Raw genomic sequence first — 12,586 nt, forward strand, 5'->3', positions numbered from 1 at the left:
CAAACGCTTGACCATTTGGAAGACAATATTCGCCGTGTTATTGCCGATATACGGCCACAAATGTTGAAAAAAGTCATCGAAAATTGGAGGTCCAGATTGGACTACATCCGCGCCAGCCATGGCGGTCATATGCCATAAATCATATTTAAAACGTAATGCCGCAGGATTATCTTTCGGATAAATAAAATTTATGTCAATCGAATAATCCATCGTTGTTTTATTGTAACTTAAAGTTCTATATATCGAAAAAAAAACACCCCTTACTAAAATTGAACGATATTCAAAACATTTGCTACATTGTGCTGGAGTATATCCACAATGCTTTTCGTAATTAAAAGAATATTTCATAAAAATTGCAAGTTTGATTTGATATGATCGCATAAAAAATTGTATCTTCCAGGGGGATCAAATACCATAATTGTTTGTGTTTTAATTTATAATTTAGCTTAAAATTGTGTTTTTTACTATATTGAGAAAATCTTTTAAGATCTTGAAGATTGGTTTCGACAGTATGGTAATTAAGTTAAATGTGTCATCAGCATTTGAGTGGATTTGAGACAACTCGACCTCCTCAAACATGTTAAATTATACAAAAGATACAACAAAACTTCAAAAATTGATGTTAAGAAAAGAATATGGCGTAATAATAACAATTGTTTTATGTTGATTTAGAAAATCTTATATTTTTTAACTTTAACTTGATAGCAGAGAGTAATTCACTAAAATACTAATGGAGGAAAAAAAAGTTCTATTGTTCAATGGAAAAGATTAACCAGGAGGTGCAAACAAAAGGAAAAATATAACGAAAATGTAGAGCATTTTACAAAAGCATATTGTCGAGCTTTACTCATTATGACTACAAATAGGAAAGAAGAGGCTCTTCAGAAAAGTATGCACAAAACGGATGGTTTATGTACAGAATTCTTTTTGTAAAAAAAAATCTTGTATTTGATAATGTGACATAGTTAAAGTTGAAAACCTATGGAACAGCTTCCATGATGATTTGCGAAAAGACAAAGGTTTTGTCAATTTCTATTCATCGTCAATGTGAATTGTCAAATTGTTAATTTGCAAGATTTAGGGTTAGTTGCATTAAAATATGGTTGGATGTTGAACGAGAAACCGTTTGGTTTCAAAAATGAAGAAACTCTCAGGAGAAATTGATTGCCAAAAAAGTAACCTAGAGTAGAAATAAACCAAAAAGAAAACAGTTCGAACGAACGGAAACGAAAAAATACATGAACATGCAAGACTTGTTATTTGTTACAGGATCCACTATAATTTTTAATGCACTGCACATAGACTATGATTATTGGATTGTAGACAATGTTATGAATTATTTTTTGTTAAAAGTAATGTATTCACAGCAAAGGATATTCATGTCGTACGAGAAGCAGTAGAAGCTGAAGTTGACAAGCAGAAGTTGAAGCTAACAAACACATAGATTTAGATTGACTGATATGTGGTATGCACCATCCATAAAGAAACATCTGCAAGATTTGTTCTAATTTAATTTAAAAAGAATGAGTCAAGAATTTGCAACTGTAGTTACTTCAGTTTCAGAATCACCTTCAAAGGCATCATATATATTTCTCTTTTTTTTTCTCACTATTAATTTTCAACTCAAACGGCCTAAACAGCAATCCGAAAATTCTAATAGTAGTATGCAACACTTTAATAAACTTCTTCAGTCACTCTTTGCATAATATTCTGTTTTAGTCATTTAAGACGTCACACGATTCGTGGCAACTGCTTAGTACGAAAATATAACTGGTGTCCTTACACCTTAATTTCTTAAACCATACCAATATAATAAAAGATGGTTCCCATTATCAAAAAAATATATATTCTCAATATTTTTTTTTAATCAAGGTAAGATAAATCGTTTAAACAATGTATTCGTAATTTGTTGATCAATTTAGGATTTTTATGCGAAAAGGAAAGATTGTTTTTTCTTGCGTTAGTACTAAGGTAGTACTAAATGGTGCAAACTTTTAAGGCAAATAAGATTGAGGAGGTGAATGTATCTTAAAGATTTAAGTTTTAGTCGCGTATAACATCAATGACCTTGTTATATTTGACTAATATTGTAATAAAATCTGAAACAAGCATTTTGAACTTTCTGGAGTTTGTCATTATTCCTCGCGGTTATCGCAAGCCATAAATTGAATCAGCATGGATCGACATCGACCCCAGAGTTTTTTGCTTCAGTTACATCTCTACATCAAACTCATTCATTATTAACTTTAGATGATTTCCGACATAGTCTATCAGTTTTTGCGGTTCACATATGCCTACTGAACTATTGGCATTAAGTTTAAGGCTATGAGCTGAAGATATATCTAATAAAACAATTTGGTCCTCGCTAATCTTTATAGTCGCACGAAATACTGTATTTGCTTGAAAAGAGTAAATCACTTGCGAATCGTCAGCGTAACTATTAAGAGATACATGTTTCAAAACAAAAGTCAGAGATGTACGTCAAAAGAGCTACTAGTGTTTGTGTCAACAAAATATGTTATATTTACTATTGTTGTAGATAACCAGTTTGCGGTCTTTTTTCAAAGTAAGAACTAATTAATTTAGTGAACCTACGTTGAAAACAAAAAAAAGCAAAGAATTTCAACAGTGTCAAAAGCCCTGCTGTAATCCAGCAGAATAAGACATGACACGTTATTTTGATCTCTCTGACAAAGCAAGTAATCAGTTATTTTTGTAGGTGCAGTGACAATTCCAAAATATTTACGAAAGGTGGACTGTTTACGGAATAATCTTGTTCTTAAATATTAAATCTAGTATTAGTGGATGCATATTTTTTTTGTAAATCCTTGGATAGAGTAGGTAAGATACTAATTCGTCTTAGCTGTGCTATGCCAGTGGTGTTCGAAATTTTTGGAATCAAGAAGACTGAATATCTAATGCACATATTTATATGTGTCAGTTGATTAATTATAAGATCTGATGTAATAATAATCTTTTTATGGATATATAGTTCGAGTGAGTAGCAATAGTTTTTATAGCAGTTTTTCCTCACGCTTTATACATTGCTTAGCGCTTAAGCTTAAACTTGGCATAAACTCTGTACCTCAAACGCATCTCTCGAATCATAGGAGTGAAATATGGAGCTGGAGATTTTCTAACACCAATGGTTTTTAAAGGCACACAAATATCCAAAGATAGGTTCAAATTACTATTAAGAACAACTCCAAAGGCAATTTTTTTGATAACACCAACAAAAATTCAATATATTTTTCGATACACTGTGGAACGGCTCTTACTTGATGTTTCTTTTTTAATATAAAGCTACGGCTCTTAATAATTGTGTTTATATTATGGTATAAGCAATATTTCAGATCTAACCAAGGCATAAATATCGATATTATTGACCTCAACAAACTTAGAAATAGATTCAAAATTGTTCATAATTGAGCCGACATTCAAATTACATAAATTAACTTTCCATCTCGCAGATTTTGTTAAACTATAAGTTACAAAACAATTTAAAAATATTCAACCGCATTTAGGAAAAAATAAAAATTTAAAACTACAAACATGGAGAAGAAATAAGAAAAACAAAAGAAATTTAATCTTACTAGCTATCGCGTTCCTTCCTGAAAGAATGTGTTTTCCTGCTTTTCTCGTTACTCTACAGAAAGTATTTGCCCGGATGGGCCGGGGGGGTGGGGGGTTATTCTTCTCTTAGATCTTAGAGCCTGGATCGCATGGAAAACGGATTAGAACGGGTGGATACTTGTAAAAATCAAATTTTTATCGACTCTAACGACTTTTTATATATTACAACCGAAACCAAAACCAACTACGCCATAACGAAGAATCTCCGCCACTGCGAAGTGGTTAATTCGTATAGCCTTAAAGACAACAGCTAAAATACTACAATTTAGGTATGAGTCGGAATGGAATGCAGGCCCTCTTGTGCAGACCCGGTGTCTGCTTCGACATGACCGCGAGAGCTCTAGACTGCTGCTGCTGCATTAGACTATCGGACGCTTCGTCCAAAGTTATTTCGTAAAGGACTTTAAACGGTTGGATTTTTGTACCTGCCTTGTTAATAACATTATTTGCGGCGACATCTGCATATTCTTATCAAAAAAAAAAAAAAAATATTACAGAATTTATTTGATATCTATTTAATCGAAAAGCACGATCCTTTAACAATAACAGCTTGGCTGCGCAGTTGCGCTTGAAACTCCTGAGATGTTATAACCGACATTTTTTTTAATGCGGCAGCGAAGAATGGGATTTAAAGTTATTCTTCTTATTTTATTGCTGTGACACTGACGCACTGATAACTTCATCGAGAATTAATCCATGAAGTTGGTTCACGCACAAATTTTTAATGAAATTCCAGTCAAACAAATCTACTAAGTTCTTTATGAATTTATCTACGACATTAAACTTGCAATGCCAACTGTTGAATTTTCTGCAGTAAACCAATAACGTGAACTGTCTCAGATAAGGTGAGTTTATACCACTTAGCCTCCATGTTCATGGGACTTTATTTAGTAAGCAGTGCTCAATTTTTTCACTCCATGTTTACAGTACTTTCAAACTACATTATTTTTAGTATTTTACAGAGGTCAAACGAGCTCCTTGACATTAATGTATAACCAACATTCTGTGTTGTATGAAGGAAACAACCCCAAGAAATAAAACCCAAAGGCTACTTTTTAAATTAAAGAACAGGAGCAAGGTTTTTAGTTTGTAGAACTGCTAGCATTAAGCTCCGGTAAATAAGAAGTACTGCAACATACAAAAGATTTAGAAGACATATCTTGGATCTGATTTATCAAGACGCATACTAAATTGCAGTTCTTTGTTTTTCTTTTATGGTATTTGTAAATTATTTTTCTCGTCTTTAATAAAATTGTAAAGAATAACTGGGAATTTAATTAAGCTGGTGTATATTACTCTACCAAATGTTGGCACAAATGAGGACATAGATAAGATATTCAAAAGCCGTACATTGCGCTAACATTCACTTGTTGCCCTAAGTTTACCTTATGTACTTATCTCGAAAATTTTCTCTTTCTCTTAAAAAAAAACTGTTTCATGTATTTGGGGTCCTTTTGAAACTATTTTTTAAACAATTTTGCTACACCGTTAATATTATTTTTTAGCCTTGACCTGATTCACCAGTTTCTTTCGCTGTTGCGTAGCAAAGCATTTCATTTCTTTTATAAAAAAAAATTTTGAAGTTTTTCTTCGTCTTGTCTTGTCACTGTCACACTGACATACTAACACTAACAATTTTTTCAGGAATTAATTCATTTTCTTAAAATTATTGTAATTTTCGCGGGTGGAATAAACCAAAAAAAGCAAGGTTGTACCATAACTGTATATAAATGTTATAACAAATAACATAATTGTCATTATTAAATAATTAGGAAAAACAAATTTTGTTAAGGTACTTGTAGAAAATCGTCCTTAAATTGGAACCAAAAATGAGATAGTGGACTGGGATATTGGAAATCTGTACATTAGGGTTTCATGAGTTATAACCAACCCTGAACGGTTTAAACAGTGTTTGGGGGTGTCAAAAGAAAGTTTTGATAAATGGCAAAGTCGAAATGAAAAATTGCAATAACCCCAGAAGATAAACTCTGCGACTTCTAGCCATAGATGAAATTTATCAAAGTAATATAAGACACTTTCAAGGACGAATTTCTAGAAGAAGGTTAAAGCCGGCTACACACGATCCGGCAGGCCTGTCGTATCCGGTCGAACTGTAAGTTAAGACTGTTCAGGCGACCGGAACTACAATATATACACGTTCAGGCGACTGGTCTTCAGGCGGACTGTTCAGTTCGAACTGACAGGCCTGCCGGATCGTGTATAGCCAGCCGGTTTAATAAAAAATATTTTTTTATTTGTTTAATGATTATAATCATATTGTTTGTTATATAATATGATATAAAATTGTTTGGATTATTCGAACAGTAAAAATTACAAAAGTTTGGCGAAACTTAAAAGTTTTACAATCGTCAAATTTGATCGTTAACCAACTTCATGACATAATTTTTCGGTACCCAACATCAGGTCTTGGCTAGAAAGATTGCGCAAAATTCTTTAGGAAAGAGTTTAAAGGAGACCTTAAACACTTCAAACACTTTTTGAGGGCTGACAATGAATACAACTTTTCGAGATAAGTACAGATGGTAAACTTACGGCAACAGGTGAAACTTAACGAATCCTAATGTGCGGTTTTTAAATACCTTGTCTATGCCATGTCTACATCCTCATTCCTATCAGAAGTTTGTTGAGTGATATATACCAGCATAATTAAATTCTCAATTATTTTTGAAATTTTATTGAAGACAAAAATAAATTACTAAGTTATGTAAACTCACCTTATCTGCAGGAAAGTTATAATCCCACTTCCGCATTTAAAGACATGATTATAAAATTTAGACAAGTAATAATATAACCGGTCTTTTTGATTTATTTAAGTCAATTCAACATTTATCATTACAAACGCTCGTGACTTTGTTTGCCGAGTATTTGTTATCAAAGTCCTGCACTATACTAACCAACTTCATAAATCATCCACTAATCGCACAGCATGCGTGCGATTAGTGGAATGATAGTAATACCAGTTTCATTAAACAACGTAAAGACTTTAGTCAACTATTGCATCAGTTCATTGTCCAAGTAGTTTTCAAAAAGTGTAACAATGATTACATTTGCTGCCATCAGAAAGTCACAGCAGAAGACACCCGCAAGAAAACGAATCAATCCGAAAACGTCCAACCTATATTTTGCATTTATTTCCTTTTTTGCCATCGCCATCGAAGACAACATTATAAAAGATCATTCATCCGAAAATGCTTCCAAGTACTCATTAGCCGGACCTTTATTATCATTTCTTCTCCTCCAAACGAAAAAACGCAAAGTCAAATTATACATCTAGCCGGCGAGCGGTAATTTTCCGGGCTATAAAAACACGTCAAATGGCATTTTATATGTGAGCGCTGTCAATTATTATTTTCGAATTATTTTTAAGAGCCTTTTTGTTACAGTTTGTTTTCGTGGTATTTTTTAAATGTAAGAAACGGGTGTTCGGGAATGACAAATTTGACCAGAGTCGTACCCTTTTTTCCATCAAAAATGTTCGATTTGACGCCCGCACCCTTAAATATAAAATGAACTATCTGGATCGATGTAAAATATATAACGATAAAAAAATTTTTTCCTTAAAATTTAAGTGGATTTAGCGCTTCTTACATTTGACTGTACTGTATATCAGTTTTATCTACATAATAGGCTGGAAATTATCTCTAACAGCGTCATTATAGTCGCGTTTTCAAGTGGTTGCGGATCCGTGTGAACTTTTAACATTAGTAATACTCCATATGCATATGTGTAATATTATTAATTTTCGTTACTTTATTACTACTTGCACAGTGTGTGCAACGCACATTTTTTAATTTCTTTCCTTTCTTTTATTATTCGTTGGGACAGGAGCTTGCGTAATGACGTCTTTTACTATCCTCTTTTCTTTCTTATTTAAAACAAAAAACTTTTTTCCTAGATCCTCACTTAAAGACTTACATATTTTGTTGGGTTCTTTCTTTGCTTTTTTTCCCTTGGTATTTTTACCATTTCCCATTACCTAACACCTTTTTCCTTTAATATTATAGCTGTATGTATTTGTAATACATACCTCTAAAATGAAATTGCAAGCTGCACATTGTAATATAAGTTCGTTAACAGCAAATAAGCATATTTACAAAATAAATTTTAAAATTGTAGCATAAAGGAAAAATAAAGTGAACTGAAGAAGCTTGGTGTTACTACAAATAAGGGGTTATTCCTGACAACTGAATGCACTAACTGGTTACTATGCTACTTCTACCTTCTGTAAGACCACTTCTAAAGTCGAACTTCTGAATTATTATAATATTAACCTATTTGAAAATATAATGGAGGGTATTGATTTTCAGCTAATTTTGCTTTCAGTATACTTAGAAACATAAAAACTAAAGTATTCGGCAGCGATATGATTAACATATTGTTCATTTTCTTATGCTGCCCTATGGCTGTCCCTTACATCGCACACATTATTATGAGTGCACACTGATATCTAATTCCATTTCCAAAAGCTTAAAATCCATTCGAGTTCAGTAATCTTCATTCGATCAGCATTCTTCTTACTTTCTCAAAAATTTTAGAAACAGTAATAGAGCGGCAGTTGAGACACCATGCCAGCGCAAACAGAATTCTACCAGAGAAACAATCGGGTCCGACGGGATGTTGCTGCGAGAGTGCTGTTTCTGATGTAACGGACGATTTATTCAGAGCTGCTAATGAAACCAAAATATTGGTATTAGTGTTGCTCTTAAAATCCTTTCTATCTAATAGAACACAGCGAGTTATAACGATATTCAAATTCAAAAATCAGCTTTTGTTAATAATTAATGATTCTCCGCTGCAATTTTAGAATTCCAGTAAAATGCTGGGTTCATTCTTGTATTCTAAACGTCGTATCCGTCAGCATGTAACTGAAAAACTGAAAAAAGCTTATGGTACTTAAAAACTAATTTATTCTTATAGATACTTCCACAAGAGACCAGCTGACCACTGTTCTAGTATTTACAAGCCCTGCTTCCAAAAACTTAATAACATAATAATAGATTCAAGTTGCATATGGCGCATTTTTATTTCAAGATCATTAAAAATAAGTCACCTCGCTATCTGTTTATTAATATTTTCTTTAAAACAAACGTCCATCGGCTTAATTTGAGTAATAGGGGACTGTTCACTGTACCCCAGCACAGAAAGAAAGTATTTAAAAGGTCAAATTCCTACAATATTGCTTCACTAGTTATCTCTCTGGACTGGTCCGGTCTTGATGGTGCCTACCATGACTAAATTTAAACTTAGCTCTAAATCTAAACTTAAATTTACTCTTCGCAAACGTCAACAGTAGTGTCTTGCAATGATTTATCATCTTTGTTAAACTTTTCCTATTTTTCTCATATTATTCTTGCCTTTTCCATTTTGCTTCTCTCTTGAATATTTATAGTATCTGGGTTTTGCTTGAATGGCTGCGATTTATTTCAAGCTTTTTGCTGCATGTTTTCTTAATTTACTTACACGTATGTATATCTATTGTAATTCTATATGCTGTTAACAACAAACGTTGTTGTTATATATTAAAGCGGGCAAAAATAATTAAAACATATGATTTTTCATATACATGATTTTATTTGCAAGTTCAGACATTTCAGGGGATATGTGGGACGTATCATACGCTTTAGTATTAAAAAATTATATAATGTTGAAATAAATAAGTATTTAATTTTTATTTCGCATGCATACCAATTCGGAATAATATTGCTGCAAATGAATAGTTTGGAATAATTAATAGGAAATTAACAATGAAGGTTCTCTAACACTAAGTACGTATCTAACATATTTTAATAGCAACCAAATTACTCAATTCGGTCTTTGGCTATGAAGTGCTTTGAAAAAGTGGCAAGATTTAACTCCTTCCAATGACGGAATATGGTTCCAAAGAGAGTTCAACCACTATATTCTTCAATGTTAACATTAGATCCAAACACGTTAATATTCTTAGCCTCTGACAATTTCGAGTCATTGATTATTAAACTTCTACCTTTGACTTTCTCTTATGGGATGTTGCAAAGAAATTCCAATAATCATACATTCCAAAATCTTGATCCATAAGGCAAAAATTTGTTAATGTCAATTGTGCTGCACCCCCATTATCTTGTTTTAGAGCCGAATAGCAACTTGTTACCCACTGAATAACCACAGCAAAAGAGTGACAGTTACTAGGGAGCCATAATTACGGCAATGAATACTGTAATTTTTTGATAGCTCCAGTGAGCAGATTGAATTTCATCTTGGAAGATGCACGAATAATTTTCCGCAAAATTTAATTGGAAAAGAATCAGCTTTTTGGAAATTGATTAATTTCCTTGTGAACGCTTTCTATCAAATAATTAAAATTAGTATATTTGCACACGCACACATGGTGGGGCATATCGGAGCTAAGAAAAATGTTTTTTAGTCGTTACTCAGAGAATTCCGTTATCTTGATTTCCGAATTAGACATTTCCTCCAAAAAAAAAAGTTTCGCGTGTAACCGTTGACATATGCTGTTTTTAAAGTTTCGTCCTGCCTTCTTTAGTTTTCACTGAAACAACATTCTGCTTTCTAGGTGCCTGGCGATTTATGTCATTCCCGAAGTAAAATTGGTGTACCTGCTTTACCAAATTTTGATATAGTTTGACTGCCCCACCTAATTTTTATTTGGAAGTCTTGGAACTACATATAAAGCTAATTTTTTCACAACTTCTTTTTTTTTCTGGACATTTGGGCAAGACATTTTTCAGTTTTCTCAATCCTTTTCTTAGGGATTGTGGTGAGCTAAAATGGTTGTTACCTGCTTCATTTCCTTCTCTTGATTAATTTTCTCTTCTTTCAACTTTCTGCCCCCTCTTCCCACTTGCTTCTCTTCACTTTTGACTTTTAAAGTTGCTGGTGATATAAAACCATCAAAAATTTTCTGTAAATTTCTATAAAGCAGCTTTCGTTTTGAATCTTCTTTAAATAAGTTTTATTTTTTCAGTTTTTGTAGTTTCTTTTCTTTTGTACGCATCATTCTCTGAAAAAAAAAAGATCTACTCAACCAACAAATATTTTTTCATGCAACTATTAACATAATGTTTTGTTATTTAGCTAAGATATAAATGTATAATAATAATTGCACTTTATTTGCAACAGGTAACATTACCTAATTATGAGTAAAATATATGAACAATATGCAAAACCATTATTGTTGATCCAAATCGTCATATGAACAAAATATACTTTTAGGGGCTGAAGGGACAAAAATAATGTACTTACCAGTTTTGTAGCAAATTAAAAAAAATCAATAAATCAAAAATAATAATTAAAGAAAAAATAATCACTAGTTTTGGCACAATTGTATAGTAAACAGCACGACAAATGTCATAATATTTCTTATTGTTTGTCTATGGTTAATTTTTCATAAAATGGCCGACTTTCTTAATTCTGATGGACATGTCATATGCTTCTCGGTTATATTATGCAACAATTTGTAGTGTTTTATACAACTCGCTGCAATATAATATACATATGTATCCAGTATAGTATACAACACGTTGATAAACTTCTTCAGTTAATTTACACTCTCCGCTGTGCTCCGCACGGACTAACTTCCACTAGTTTATCAATCTTTTTGCATGATGTATTTTGTTATTTTTTATTTATCTTTTGTTTTATTTATTTTTTTAACTACTTTACTACCTAATAAGTATAGAGCCCAACTAACAGGTACTTTGGGGTAAGAACACCACAAAAATCTAATAGTAATAGATTAGATTGCATATCATCAGCAAAATTTCATAATAAAACATCCTTGTGCTGTTATTTCATATTTATCAAATTCAATCAAAATCCAAGTTCTTTCTGTTAGCATTGATGTTGACAAAGTTGTTTTTGGTTTTATTTACATCAAAGGAGTTTCAGGTCTTTGGATTTTCCCCTCAAGAGCGTGAATTTTGAATTTAGAACGCAATAATCAATGAAAGACTGAAACTGAAAACACGAGAAGCAAGAAATACAACAGGAAATCCTTAGAATAATTAAACCTTATATGACATTTTTGTGCAAATATTTAATCAACTACAGTATTCTTCGCGTAATAAACCTTCTATTTTAAAGTAGTAAAGAAGTAAAATATCTTCAACACAATTGAATAATTAATTTGCTGCAGGTCTAGAAAGAGAGTACACCAGTTTTTTTATAGAGCCACGGAGTGAAAAATCTAAAGACAACAAATCGGATAATATGGATGGTTAGTTCCAGAGTCCCTTCACTCTTTTGAAGTGAATAAAATCAAACACATGTGAGACTTGGTGAAAATCAAAATCAAATAACAAGAAAATCGTTGAAGGTGCGAATTCAGAATTGGAATAATATGTATGGTGTTGAACTTCAAAAAATACCATTTTGTATCACGGAAAATGAATTGGTTAGTAAATGTCAGACACCATATAAATCAATTAAGGATGATTCTAGTGTTTCAGTTCATCATACTAAGGATTACATTGTTTACGATAATGTTTCGCCAAACTTTTTAAATTAATCAGGTATCAGGGGATTAAGGATAAAGGGACCTGGAGGAACCTACTAAAAATTTGTCCCAAAAGTGCAAAAATGAAATAATATACACGATGTACGATTTAAAATAAGGCTGGAGTGAAATATTTATGAGATAACATATATAATAGCCACTATTTTTATCGCATTCAGTCCATTCATACAAACAATTTTAAAGGTAAAAATTTTTCAATGAAGTGAACCCTCATCCAGTACTATAGGGAAAATAAAACAAATCAATTTGTTTTGATCCGAATTTGTGCATCATTAAAAGTGGTAGAAACGATAGGAAAAAGTGATTATGCCATTGTCGTTTAAAGAATCTCAAAATGCTTATCAGAATTTGTCAGAATTAGCAAGACTGATATAATAAATAATAATTAAAAATATCTATTCCAACCAAACAGCTGATGTA

Source organism: Cylas formicarius, unplaced genomic scaffold (genome assembly GCF_029955315.1).
Source record: "Cylas formicarius isolate icCylForm1 unplaced genomic scaffold, icCylForm1.1 PGA_scaffold_7__23_contigs__length_41026272, whole genome shotgun sequence".
NCBI classification, from domain to species: Eukaryota; Metazoa; Arthropoda; class Insecta; order Coleoptera; family Brentidae; genus Cylas; species Cylas formicarius.